This window comes from Bos javanicus, chromosome 2 (assembly GCF_032452875.1).
Source record: "Bos javanicus breed banteng chromosome 2, ARS-OSU_banteng_1.0, whole genome shotgun sequence".
NCBI lineage: Eukaryota > Metazoa > Chordata > Mammalia > Artiodactyla > Bovidae > Bos > Bos javanicus.
In genome coordinates, this window is record NC_083869.1 from 12,724,298 (window position 1) to 12,738,358 (window position 14,061).

The 14,061-nt window shown below is 33.3% G+C and overlaps 1 long non-coding RNA gene across 4 annotated transcripts in view; it reads right to left on the reverse strand.

Annotated features, from left to right (window-relative positions):
* LOC133257557 (uncharacterized) overlaps positions 1-14,061 on the reverse strand; it is a 527,623-nt gene that overhangs the window by 10,872 nt on the left and 502,690 nt on the right. For all 4 annotated transcript variants that reach the window (XR_009739603.1, XR_009739601.1, XR_009739602.1 and 1 more), the window contains one exon: positions 9,344-9,455. This is a non-coding gene — a long non-coding RNA (uncharacterized LOC133257557). The remainder of the gene's footprint in view (positions 1-9,343; positions 9,456-14,061) is intronic.

Sequence of the window (14,061 nt, forward strand, 5' to 3'; positions counted from 1 at the left end):
TGATTCAATGAAGCAATCTGTACAACATTTAACACATTCTAGTTCATAAGAATGTGTTAAGTTCTCAGAAAACTGTAATTGAATGATATCAGTTATCTAAAAGTATACATTGGAAACTTTACTTTCATAAAGTAGTAACTGAACTCAAACATATTGCTTTTTAAGTAATATGTGATCATCTAGAACAAATAGAGGAATTACAAAAGAAAGCATTTATCTTCTAATAACCACTCCCTAAATTACCCAAATATAATATATTTAGCACAAAACATGAAATAACTCTAATAACCCAATGTCTAGTCCTCTAACTATTCAATCAAATTGAGTATGGAGAGTTCAGGTTATTAAGTAGACATATTTTCTGCCTCTAAATGTCACTCTCAAACATAATTTGATGAATTATACAAAGAAGAACATAAACTATTTGCATAAAATATTCCATGAAATATACTCAGCTTTTGTTGAAATAACAAAATAATGGGCCCCAGTGTTTGCTGTCTAATGGATACTGAATAAAATGCTGTCAAACTCTTTTAGAGTGAAGCAAAGGCTGTATTGAGGAACATAAAGAATAATAAATGAATATTCAGTAGCTTTACAAAAAATGATTGGATTTTCAATTGCATTCAAAATGACTATTCAAATCAATAACCTATTATTTCGGAGGACACAGTCTATTTCATAAATATGGGGCATAATAATTAAAAGTGTTGTTGTCAATAGGCTAGAGGTTAATTGCAAAAGCAACCAGAAGGCCAGTGTTCTCTGTGCAATATTCAATATTAACTGTCAAGTATAATGAGCATTTGTGCATTTGCAAGAAATGTTTCAAAACCAATCTTGCATTGAATCAAAAAATTGTAAATATTTCATAAAAATACTTTGAACAAATACTAAAACGATATCTAGGAAGTTACTAGAAGCTACTTAAAAGTTTAAAAAAATATGTAAAATAGATAGCCAGTGGGAATTTGCTGTATGGCTCAGGAAACTCAAACAGGGGCTCTGTATCAACCTAGAGAGGTGGGAGGGGAGGGAGATGGGAGGGAGGTTCAAAAGGGAGGGGACATATGTATACCTATGGCTGGTTCATGCTGAGGTTTGACAGAAAACAGCAAAATTCTGTAAAGAAATTATCCTTCAATAAAAAATAACTTTAAAAAAAGAAGTGAAAGTTTAAAAAAATGTTGTTTACTTTTAAGCATGGCTATGTGAATTTTCAATAATCCCAGCATGTTCTATTATTCACTAACATGGTTCTGTAGATTCACTGTTATTCTTAACAATTCATACTACTTATATAAATCATTATATAAATTGGCTAATTTGGGTTTACAAGGAACTAACTTAGAAATTTGTATTTATAATATAAAAGAAAGGGAACTGTGAAATAAAAGAAATGTAATCTAATTATAAGATTGCTTTTACTTATTGAATTTTTATGTTTATAATGAGGTTCTTAAGCTTATATTTGCTTTATTGACACTGGAACTACCAAAATGATGCATTTAGATCAAATAATGTAGTAGCATATAGAGAAACATCTCTCTTCTCTGCTTCAATTTTGTATTCTCTCAAATGCAACTCTTATCACTAAACTCATTATATATTATTCCATATATTTCTTTACATACAGACAAACATTTGAAAAAATATGCTTATCCTTTTAGTTGCTTACAAACACTGGTAAAAATATACACCAAGTTCTGCCACACTTGCTGCTTCATCATGTAAAATGCGCGTCTCTTAAGTGAGCAAGAACAGAGCTAATCAGCTTTTAATGACTGTATGGTATTTCTTATTATGGCTGTATCATAACTTATCCAACTGCTTCCATTTTTATGACATTGAAATTATTCTCAGTGGGTCTTTTCACATTAAAAGTAATACAGAAATACACAAATCCAAATATATGTCCCTACATGCTAATATACTTATTTAAATCTCTAAAGAAGATTTTTAAAGGGTGAAATGACTGGGCCAAAGATATACATGTTCCAAAAATTTTTGTTAAATATTGTCAAATATTTTCCAAAAGTTTGTACACATTCATATATTACTGATAATAATATGTAATTGTTATTCAATTATTATTTAACATGTTAGGTAGACTTTAGCTAATATAACAAGATAGGAAAACTGACAGCAAAAATTCGTAAACAGAAAGGCAAAATATTTAAAACTACTCTCCAATATTTAATTATATTGTATCATTTTGTATATCTAGTAACCCCAAGAGATTCTATTAAAAACATTAGAATTAATAATTAACTTGGTAATGTGTTTGTATACAAACTAAATATGCAAATTTAAGCTGTTTTTGGCGTAAGCCAGTTGTAAATGGTATTGGAAAAATAATCCACTTGTAATAAAACCTAGAAATATAAAAATATCTAAGAATAAATTTACCACAAGCTATAAAAGAAAAAGAAATTAACATAAATATACTGAACCCATAAAAACAAAATAAATGAAAAGAGATAACATGTTCTAATATGGAACACATAAATATCACTTATTTTCAAATAATACTCATTTAAGACAATTTTTATCTGACTCCAATATGTTAAAATTGGATTACAATGATTGAAAATGTTACAAAATAATAAATGTGGAAAATTGTCAAAATTTTTGGAAATATGATAGCTACTATACCTACCATCTATTAAGTTATTACAAGACACTGGAAGAGTAAAGTTGTTATAGCATTTCAACTAGGATTAGATCCATGTCCATGTCAAGCTAGATGATTTAGAACAATAGATAGAGTTCAAGCAATACAGCACAGAAAAACAAGGAAGGACATCTTAGAAAAGACATTCCGAGTGGAAGTCCGTAATTATATGTGCAACTCTACCCAAATTTCTGAGGAGCCCCTGGTTTCACATGTATGAGGCAGAAACCAGGCAGTCCAGCTAAAATTAAATGAACTAACCAGAGATTTCTTCTGCCACCAAGTGCAGGAGAGGCACAAGTTCAACTACCATCATTGTTTAATAAAGCAAATACCACTACTCTTTAGAAACAGAATCCTGAATTTCCCCAAATATCACAATATTCCGGAGACAGTTCAGATCTCTAGGCTTAGGAAGAAAAAGGAGAATGTAAGAAAAAGGACCGACTCTGAGATGACCAAGATGTTAAAATAGGCACATACCATAATTGTGTTCAAAGACTAGAGCAATATATGCTCATAATGAACACATGGGAAATCTCAGCTGAGAAACAGAAATTATGAAAATGAACCACATGAAATTATGAAACAAACATATAATATCAATTTGCAAAATTCATAGGATGATCACAATATCAGAGTGGAGATTTTTTTTTTAAGGCATGCAAGCTGGCACATTGATCAACAGAAACTGTGAGGTAGGGAAAATACACTGTTCTAAAATGAAAAGGTACTAAGGGGCCGCAGGACTATATCAACAGGTTTAACAAAAATGTAACTGGAGTTCCAGAAGGAGAAGAGAGAAAGGAGTAGAAATTTTTTTTTCTTTTGAAGAAACAATGTCTAATAAAACCTGAATTTTGGTGAGAGACATAAATATATGACTCAAGAAGTTCAATAAACTTCAATTATGATAAAATGCAAATACAAAGAAAAGGACACATACACATATTATAGTCAAATTGCTGAAAACCAAATATAAAGAGAGAAATCTTGAAAGCAGCTAGAGAAAAACAGCACATTATCTAAAGAGGAAGATGACAGATAGTTGATGACACATTCAAAATAATGGAAGAAACTGTCTAAGAATGATGGTGAAATAAAAGTAAAATATGAAAAAAAGATATGAAAAAATTAAGATATCTGTCACCAGCAAGTAAGCTTCACAAGAAATGCAAAATGAATTCTCAGAGTGAAGTGAATTTATATCAGATGGGAATATGCATTTGAGGGAAGAAATAAATACAACCAGGTATTGTAAGTTTGAAAACAAATATTAAAAAATTTACTCAGTATCCTTAAAATGTATACAAGTTTTGAAAGCCAAAATTATGGCATCATAGCATGGGGCTTATAATGTCTGTAGATGCAATATATATGTCAAAAATAATATAAAGAGGGCATGGGGAAGTATGGTTGCAAGCATATATTTTATGAGAAGTGATACAATATTACAATAATTCCAAGTAGGTTGGAAAAAAATTAAGGATATATCTCAAACACTAAGAATATAATTCAAAGAGATTTATCTAAAAAGTCAATAGATTAAACAAAAGTCTCAAATATTTGACTAGCTCTAAAGAAGGCAGACAGAGAAGGCAACGGCACCCCACTCCAGTACTCTTGCCTGGAAAATCCCATGGATGGAGGAGCCTGGTGGGCTATAGTCCATGTGGTCGCTAAGAGTTGGACATGACTGAGCGACTTCCCTTTCACTTTTCACTTTCATGCATTGGAGAAGGAAATGGCAACCCACTCCAATTTTCTTGCCTGGAGAATCCCAGGGACGGGGAGCCTGGTGGGCTGCTGTCTATGGGGTCGCACAGAGTCGGACACGACTGAAGTGACTTAGCAGCAGCAGCAGCAGCAGCAAAGAAGGCAGAAATAGGATCAGAGAAACAAAAAATAGAGGGACAAACAATAAACAGTAAAATAAATGGTAGACTGAAGTCAGAACATAACAACAGTTAAATTTTACATTGTCTAATCATTCCAACTTGAAAAGCAGTGATTATCAGAAATAAAAAATAGCAGGTTTCAACTCCTGTGTTGTCTGTAAGAGTTTAAATATAAAGACGAAGGTAGAAGGAAATTGATAGAAAAAGACTATACATGCAAATAGAATGCATAAGAGCACTGGAGTGGTTATATTAACACCAGATAAAATAGGTTTCAAGACAAAGAACATACCAAAATTAAATATTTTGTGGTAAAAGGTTAATTCAAGGACATGAAAATCATATATGTTTATGTATCTAATAAATCTTCAAAACTCCTAAAAACAAAAGTTGACAGACTAAATGAATGAAATAGATAAATCCGCAAAATAGTAGATTTTAACATCCTTCTCTCAGCAACTGATAGAATGACTAGAAAAATATAGAAAATCAATACATTAAAATGGGCACTATCCATCAGGTTGGACTAATTAATATTGATAGAATATTATAGATGGCATCTGTAGAATACACATACTTTTAAGTATGCATAAAATTCATCTAGACAGACTATATGCTAAGCCATAATCCATGCTCCAATATATTTAAAAGAATTAAAATCACACAGAATTTGATTTCTCTCACCAAACAGACCAAATTAAAATGATTTATAAAGGAATTAAAACGTACTTCTGAAGAATCCCTGGGTCAAATTAGAAACCACAATAGAAATTTTTTAATGTCTGAAACAAAATTATAATGAAAATATAAAATACAAAAACAGATAAAGCAATGTTTTTGAGGGATTTATAGCTGCAAATTCTCCTAATGAAGTGAATATTATTATAAGATCTCTGTCTTCACTATACTACATGAATCCATGCATATGCGCACTCACACTGCTTATGACCACTAGAATAGAGAAGTAGCTAGAACAGACTAGCAACCAGAAATAGAGGGAAGTATATGGGAATATATCCTTTGATATAAGGAAACTAAGGTCATAATTTTAAAATAAATTTTTATTTTATTGGAACAAGATAGTTTATTTTTAAAAATTAAAATTAGCTAGAGATTAGGGAAAATACTATATCACTATCATATGAGTAAATATTTCAATTTAATAATAAATAAAAGAACATTTGAATTACATTGTCATTTATTCTTAAAATAGAAAAATGGGAATCCAGAAAGTAAACTATTGATATTATAAATCTCATAAATTTTAAATTATTCATTGACAAAATACATTATAAACAAACTTAAAAGACAACAGATTATGAGAAAAGATATGCAGCACATCTCAGAATACAGATTTCTTTGCTATGTAGAGTTTACAAATTAATTTTAGAATATGAATAAAATAATGCAATTTGAAAAAGAAGTAATGTTGGAAAATAAATAGGCAAGTTGCTCAGCTTTATTGGTAATCAAGTAAATGCCATTTAAAACAGTGATATAGATATACATTTTTTGGTCCAAAATATTGGCAACAACTTTTTTAAATCAATAAAGTCATGTTAGCAAAATTAGATTTTTTCATCAACTGTTTCTATCTGGAAAGTTAAAGTTCTAAAACGGTATTTGAAGCAAAATAAACTTTGGAGCAAGAGCAGGAAGACCTAGATTATGAGTACTTAGAACACAAAAACCAATCATTCACAAGCCTGGACAGTCAACAATAAAGGCAGCCACAGACAAGATGCAGAAGCAGAGAAACAATCATATCAGGAGTAGTTCAAACTTGACCTCAATAGCAACTGTTTAAAAATAATAATAAAATGTAGGGACCTATCAGGCAGAAGAAAATTGCTTCAACTTCCCCAGCAGGGCACTCTAACTATTAGTTGGCAGGGCAAAAGAATCTCATGGTATCCTGAGCCTGCAATTCATTTCCTCCACAGGGAAACCACCACTAAACATTTTCTGCCCCTTAGAAAAAGTGTAGTTGAATCTGTCTGGCTCTGAAGCCAGACGGACTGCGTTAGAATGCCTGCTTTCTACAAAGCCTTACTTTCTTCATCTAAAAATGTAAATATTACCTACATTGTGAGGATTAAATAAAAGAACAGAAAAAGTTAATCACACAGTCTCTGGAACAGAGGAAATATGTACCAAAGGTTAATTTTCCTTCTTTTCCTATCGCCTGTACAGTTCAAACTAAGCATCAGGAATGCTTTGTACGTATTGTTATGTAGCTGAGTAAGTCAATTGGTAACCCTTTGATTTCATGTTAATTGACAAAATTATTTGATAATTACGAAAAATGAAAGAATTTCTGAAATTGAGTTGAATTTGTCTACTCGGGGGGGGGCGGGGGGAAATACTGTTTAGCACTTACATTTTAATCTTGCTGCTACTGCTGCTGTCAATTCAGTCGTGTCCGACTCTGTGCGACCCCGTAGACGGCAGCCCACCAGGCTCCCCCTGTCCCTGGGATTCTCTAGGCAAGAACACTGGAGTGGATTGCCATTTCCTTCTCCAATGCATGAAGGTGAAAAGTAAAAGTGAAGTCGCTCAGTCGTGTCCGACTCTTAGCGACCCCATGGACTGCAGCCCACCAGGCTCCTCCGTCCATGGGATTTTCCAGGCAAGAGTACTGGAGTGGGGTGCCATTGCCTTCTCCGCATTTTAATCTTAGTTTTATCTAAATGACTCCTTTCAGGTTTATTCTCCTTATTTCATTCTTAGGTACAGTGACAAAAACAATGGAATTGGAGTTTGAAAAACTTCCTTCAAGACGCAACTGTTTTTTAGACTACTCAGCTAATGGTCTTACCTATGTTGTTTAATCACTAAGTCATGTTCCACTCTTTGTAACCCCATGGACTATAGTGCCCAAGGTTGCTCTGTCCATGGGATTCTCCAGGCAAGAATACTGCAGTGGGTTGCCATTCCTTTCTCCAGGGGATCTTCCCAACCCACGGATCGAACCCAGGTCTCTTGCATTGTGGGCAGATTCTTTACCGTCTGAGCCACCAGAAAGGCTCCCTGCAACAAGAAAAGCCACCACAATAGAAGCCCCTGCATCACAGCAGAGTAGACCCCGTTCACTGCAGCTAGAGAAAGCCCACGCACAGCAATGAAGACCCAGCACAACCGCAAATACATAAACCAATAAATAAATCTTTGAAAAATTCCACTTCACCTGATCCCGATTCTAGGATTTTTTTCTATGAAATCTTACTTGGCACTTATGTTTTTATTTTTTGAAGAACCCAAAGAAAGAAATTATTGAATTCATTTTATTTAAATTCATTATTTTTTAATGTCTTTCTAGTATTGTTCTGATAGTTTTTTTTTTAATCAGCTTTTATAAATTATAAAATAAAGCATACTCTCCTCACCGAAACAGAAAAAGCCATAAATTTTTATATTTACAAATTTTAGTTCCCTGTCTTACTACCTTGAAGTTAAGGACAATTAAAAGCCAAATGAACCTAATCTATGAAACAGAAATAGAATCAAGGACACAGAAAATAGACTGATGATTGCCAAGGGGGTGAGGGGTGGGACAGGGTTGGGTTGGGAGTTTGGCATCAGCACATGGAAAGTGGTATATATAGAACGGATAAACAATAAGGTCCTACTATGCAGCATAGTGAACTATATTCAATGTTAAACCATAACGGAAAAGAACATAAAAATAATTGTATAACTTATATATGTAAATCTGAGCAACTTTGCTATACAGCAGTAATTAAAACAGCACTGTGATCCAACTATATTTCAAGAAAAAATAAATTGTAAAAATAGGCTAAAAATAAAAAGTAAATCGGTATTTAACTACCTCAGAAATTTTGAAAAATGCCAAAAAAAATTAAAAGCCAATGGTGATATATATAAATTATGATCAACTGAAAATGTTTTAAATTTCCAATTGTCTGTTCCATTTTGTGCTTCTTTAAGTTTATTTTTGCAGGCAAGTGCTTATGGCATAGGGACTATAGCCAGACTTCGTGAATTTGAATCTCTGCTCAGCCACTTACTAATTATGTACTCTTTGGAAATAATTAACACTCCTGTGCTTCAGAATGTTTCATTATTAATACAAGGGTAAAAATAATAGTATTATACTGATAGGATTGATATGAGTATTGAATAAGTTATTAAATATAAAATACCTGAAATAGTGCCTGGCATACTAATATAGAATCTTAATCATTTTGAAATCATAATATAAAATGTAGTACCTAAATTTTTCAGAAGACGATCTAGAGACCCAAATAAATGATAATTCCTTGTAATGTCTTTACACCAACATAACTGAGGCTGTTTGGAGAATCATAACTTTCCTCAGAGTTGAACAGTCTCTAACGTTTTTATGCTGTCACTTGAACAGAGCTGTTGTGTGCAAGAAGCACAGCACAGAGAGTGAACGGCATAGACCAAGAAGCAGAGATGATAAAAAGCCTTAGTGCAGGCATTTAGCATATATTTTAAGGCCATCCACAGACTCTCTAGGTCTGGGAACTGTGTGCTCGTTTCAATCAGTCATCTTACTCGTTTTTCTTAGTGCAAGATCTGCCTTTTAGATTTTCAGATGGAAAATTGGAGAAGATATCAGTATTCAAATAGTTTTACAGTTTAATAAGCTTAAGCAAAATCTTTTTATAACCCAGATTCTCTAATACAATTCAAAATTGCTATTCAAGCTTGGGAAAAAGAAAAAGAAAAACACCTCTAGGACAAGCAAGAGAAGGGGAAAAGTATGGAAATGATATTCTTTTACTGTTCTCTCTTTCATATGATGTTCTGTAATTAATGACTGTTGTTCTCTGAGTTCCCATTGAAATTACTGCTTTACTCTCTTCCCTGCTGGTAACTTTCACAATGATTGGTATCTAAGGTCAGAGACAAAAAATAATACTATGAATTAGGTCACTGCATCCTAAATGACTAATTGATACTTTTTTTCATGATAAATACCACTGTACCTAAAATCCTAGTCTCTAGCCTTCTCTTGATCTTAACTCTTTACCAGTACTCAAGAGCAGTCCTAAAAATGGATCAAATTGTCTCTAATGACTGTGACTCTCATTAGGCCAGGTGCGCCACTTCTCTGCTCTCTCTTCCTCCTGACACAATGTTCATAATTGTTAAGTTGGGTCATGTCTTCATGATAGTTAATTTTACTACTTCTCTAGTGAAGGTCTGAAATTTTTCATAGTAAGTTTTTTAAAAAATAGAGAAATTATTACTCATCTTTATATTTTATGAGAAGCTTTATTTAAACATAATTTTGCTAAAAACTTTTAAAGATTTTTTACAATTTAGCAATCCAGGAAAGCTTTAAACAGTATAGCATGTAGCTAATCTGTTTATTCACCCCCCTTCTCCCCCATTGACTGGAAAGCAAACACTAGATGAAAATAATCATAAGGAAAAAAAAAACAAAACACTTTTTTCTTAAATATTAACTCTTATTAAGCAATAGTGAACATTTTAATTGAATTGCTACAACTTAATTATTTCTCAATGAATTCATTGTTAGATGTCTTCTCCACTCTGGCACATAATAAAAGAAACCTCTCACCAAGCCTTCTCTGCTGTGAGTGAACAATGCCTAATTAAAATGTATCTAAATTCAGTCAAACAAAATCTAATGTTTCTTTCCCATACTTTTACTTCCACTCCTTTTCTTCTCCATGCTTTCTTTTAACATGGACTCAGAAAACTTATATAACTTTAGAAATAGTGAAGTCATATTTCATATTTTATAATTAATAAGTGAAGTCGCTCAGTCGTGTGTGACTCTGCAACCCCATGGACTGTTGCCTACCAGGCTCCTCTGTCTATGCGATTTTCCAGGCAAGAGTACTGGAGTAGATTGCCATTTCCTTCTGCAGCAGATCTTCCCGACCTAGGGATCGAACTCGGGTCTCCTGCATTGTAGACAGACGCTTTACCGTCTGAGCCACCAGGGAAGTCCATAAGGCAAAGTCAAAATTATCCTTTTTAATTTCTTAAAATTTCATCTTCAATTTAACTGAGAATGCAGCCCTGCTTAGTAATGCTTTTAAATATACCAAATAAATATTAAAGTATATTTTATCCCATAAAAGAGAAAGGGAGCAGAAAAGACAGAACAGTAAGACAAAATGTTCAGAATTTGTAAAACTTCCTGGATTAACCATATCCTTGCTTCCCTCTAGGTTAACTTTTTTGGACACACACACACAAATCACAAAGCACCTCTTTTAATCCATTTCTCATCTTCTTTCTCCCTTCTTCCCTTCCTTTCTTCTTACCTGTTTCATCACTGGTGTACCTGAAGAAGTGGAGAGACAGGTATACCTGAATAAGTGTAAGTTAGTCTACGACACAGCCTTACTACATTATATTCTTCTCAGTTAAACAATAAAATATTTCCTTTTAAGAATTCAGAGACTACCCATCCTCTACTCATCACAATGCAAAGCACAGCAGTGTCACATGTCACAAATGCATCAGTGTTTGCCCTGACCAGGTCTAAAACACAAGCGTTCTCAATTTCTCAAAAGTAGGAGAGACATTTTATGTTCTAAAAAACATCTTTTTTTAAATTTTAATTTATCAAAGTAAGGACTCCTACTCTTTACTTGGAAAATGAATACACTGGTTACAAACGACAGAGAATCAGCTTAAGCAATAAAGAGAAATATATTGCTTCTCTTCATTGGGAAGGAATTCACAAAATCTAAAGCAGTACAGCAAGTTCCAGGCCTCAAAGATTTGAACCAGGATATAGTCAACTGCCAAAGGTTTGGGACACACTTCCCTCAGCAAGGCAATCCAAGGAGGAATAAATATTCTTTTTCCAATGTCTGCATAGTAATCTGAGAAGTTTGTGTTTGAGGCTTACCTCTAGGATATTTATCATTCCCTAGAAACTGAGGTCCTACAATTGGCCAAACCTAGAACACACATCTATACCTACAGTTCGACAATTGGATCTCTTCTTAGAAGAAACAAAATGAGAGAGAAAGTATCCTTGACAATCAAATACAATAGCTACTTTGTGGACCTTGGGATGTTCATTATGATATGAAGTCAGCTTTGTTCTACCAAATGTTTTTTTCTATAATTATATATAATGTGTATTATAAACATGTTCACAAGTCAGTATCTAAATAGTCGAGAGATTTACATTCTTAGGAAAAAAATTGTACTCATTTAAAATTCTACATTTCACTTTCAATGCTAATATGATAAGCTAGATATGTTTGGATAGATAATTAGGACTGCATACATCTGGAATTTTAAATCATTGTACTGGGAAAGGAAAGGGAAAGCTTTGGAGATCTAATGAATTGCAAAAATAGGATAATAAGAGATATCTGTACCACAGAGTGAAAAATTAACAATGATAAAAAGAATTCTGATCAAAGATTTAATCCAATCTCAGTATATTTTCTTAAAACACTTTTGTCAATTAAAGAAACTATGTCAAAAAAGTGGGCTAAGGCAAATAGACTAACCCATAAAGAAACTTAAAAGATAACATATCAACAGTCTACTTCCTTTCTAAAATCTGAAGCTACAAAATTATTTCATCTCATTTTTATCAAAAATTGTTTAAGAGTACTTTGAAAAGCTATAGAGGTTTGTTATCATGGAGGTGAGTAAAAGGGATAAAATCCTAAATAATCAATAACATCTTTTTCTTAGATTTACAAATATGTTTTGGATATCTTCTGCAAGATCAGAGAATAATGAGATACAATAACATATTTAACTGATTTTTCACAATCTGAAAAAAAATGTCTTTAAATTCTTGAAATAAAGTCATTTCATGAAAATTCATAAGCTATATACATACTTGTGTTAGGCCAAATATGAGTGCGTAAAATATTCAGTTTTTTAAAAAATTTAACATAATGTGCTTATACTGCATTTCATTTCCAGTCTCACACAGAAATGCCAAAGCTTCACCCTTTCCTGTCTAAACAAAGTATACAATGAAAATCCAGATAATTTTTAGAGTGTCTATATCTATCAAAGTCTCAGCAAGTTGGTTGAGATTTCCATTGAAAAATTGATTCATTATTTTCATATTGTCTCAGAAATGATAACAAATTGTTGGGCAGCTACTATTCGCCAGTCATTTTAAAGGCAATTTAAAACATAAATGCTTTATAATAGAACATTTATCACAGATATTAACATATTTTATCAATAAGAAAGCTAAGGCTTGGAGACAATCTACATCAACAGAGCCAGACAGAATTGAATCAGGTTCGACTCCAAAGCCAATTCTATTGTATTTACTATAGTAAATTGTCTCCTAATTATAGACTTATACTGATGGGGAAAATTATCATTCCCAGCTATTTTTTTCATTTCCTCTAAGAGAATTATACAGCTCTATCCATTGCCATGTGACTTACAGCAGCTCCCTGGTGATGAAATATACTAAGCATCAGGCTTATCCATGTTACTCACCTTAATCCATTAGCCATGAACATGTGTGATGTATGTTGCTGCTGCTGCTGCTAAGTCACTTCAGTCGTGTCCGACTCTATACGACCCCATAGACGGCAGCCCACCAGGTTCCCCCATCCCTGGGATTCTCCAGGCAAGAACACTGGAGTGGGTTACCATTTCCTTCTCCAATGCATGAAAGTAAAAAGTGAAAGTGAAGTCTCTCAGTTGTGTCCGACTCTCAGCGACCCCATGGACTGCAGCCTTCCAGGCTCCTCGTCCATAAGATTTTCTAGGCAAGAGTACTGGAGCGGATCGCCACTGCCTTCTCCATTGATGTATGTTATGTCTGAGCAAAAACTTTAAGAGACACTCAAAGTTACTACCAATTGCTCTTTCCCTCTGCCTTGAGAATAGCATGTGAAAAATGCAGTTTGCTATTCTTACCTAATTCCAAGTATGAAAAAGATACATGCAAGAGATAAACAGCCAACAGCCATCAACATTTAATACCAAGGAGAAATAAATGTTTCTTGGTGTAAACCCCTGAGAACTGATGCTATATGTTATTGCAAATAGCTGATGAGTATAAGAAGTACTAAGACTATTGATGAACAGAATACTATCATTCCAAGAGGAATGAAATAAATGTGGCCTTATTAGAATGTTCTGTTTCCTATTATAAAGATAAAACTTCAAATGGAGGATGCTGCATTCTGCATTAACTTTTGGTATGTAGCTCTAATGCCTAGGAATGCATCTGGGGAGCCTGAAGACAAAAATAAAATATTAAAGATCAAAAGAAAAGACAGAAGGAATCTGAGACTACCTGACACTGTTGATTTACTATTCCAGGCCTAGACTGCAATGTCCAGACTTCTTGTAGTGGGAGAAAAATAAACACTGTACATGTCTAATCTACTAAAATTAAGTTTATATTGCATGTATGTGTATGCTCAGCTGCATCTGAGTCTTTGCGACCCCATGGACTGTATTTCACCAGGTTCCACTGTCCATGGAATTTTCCAGGGAAGAATACCAGAGTGG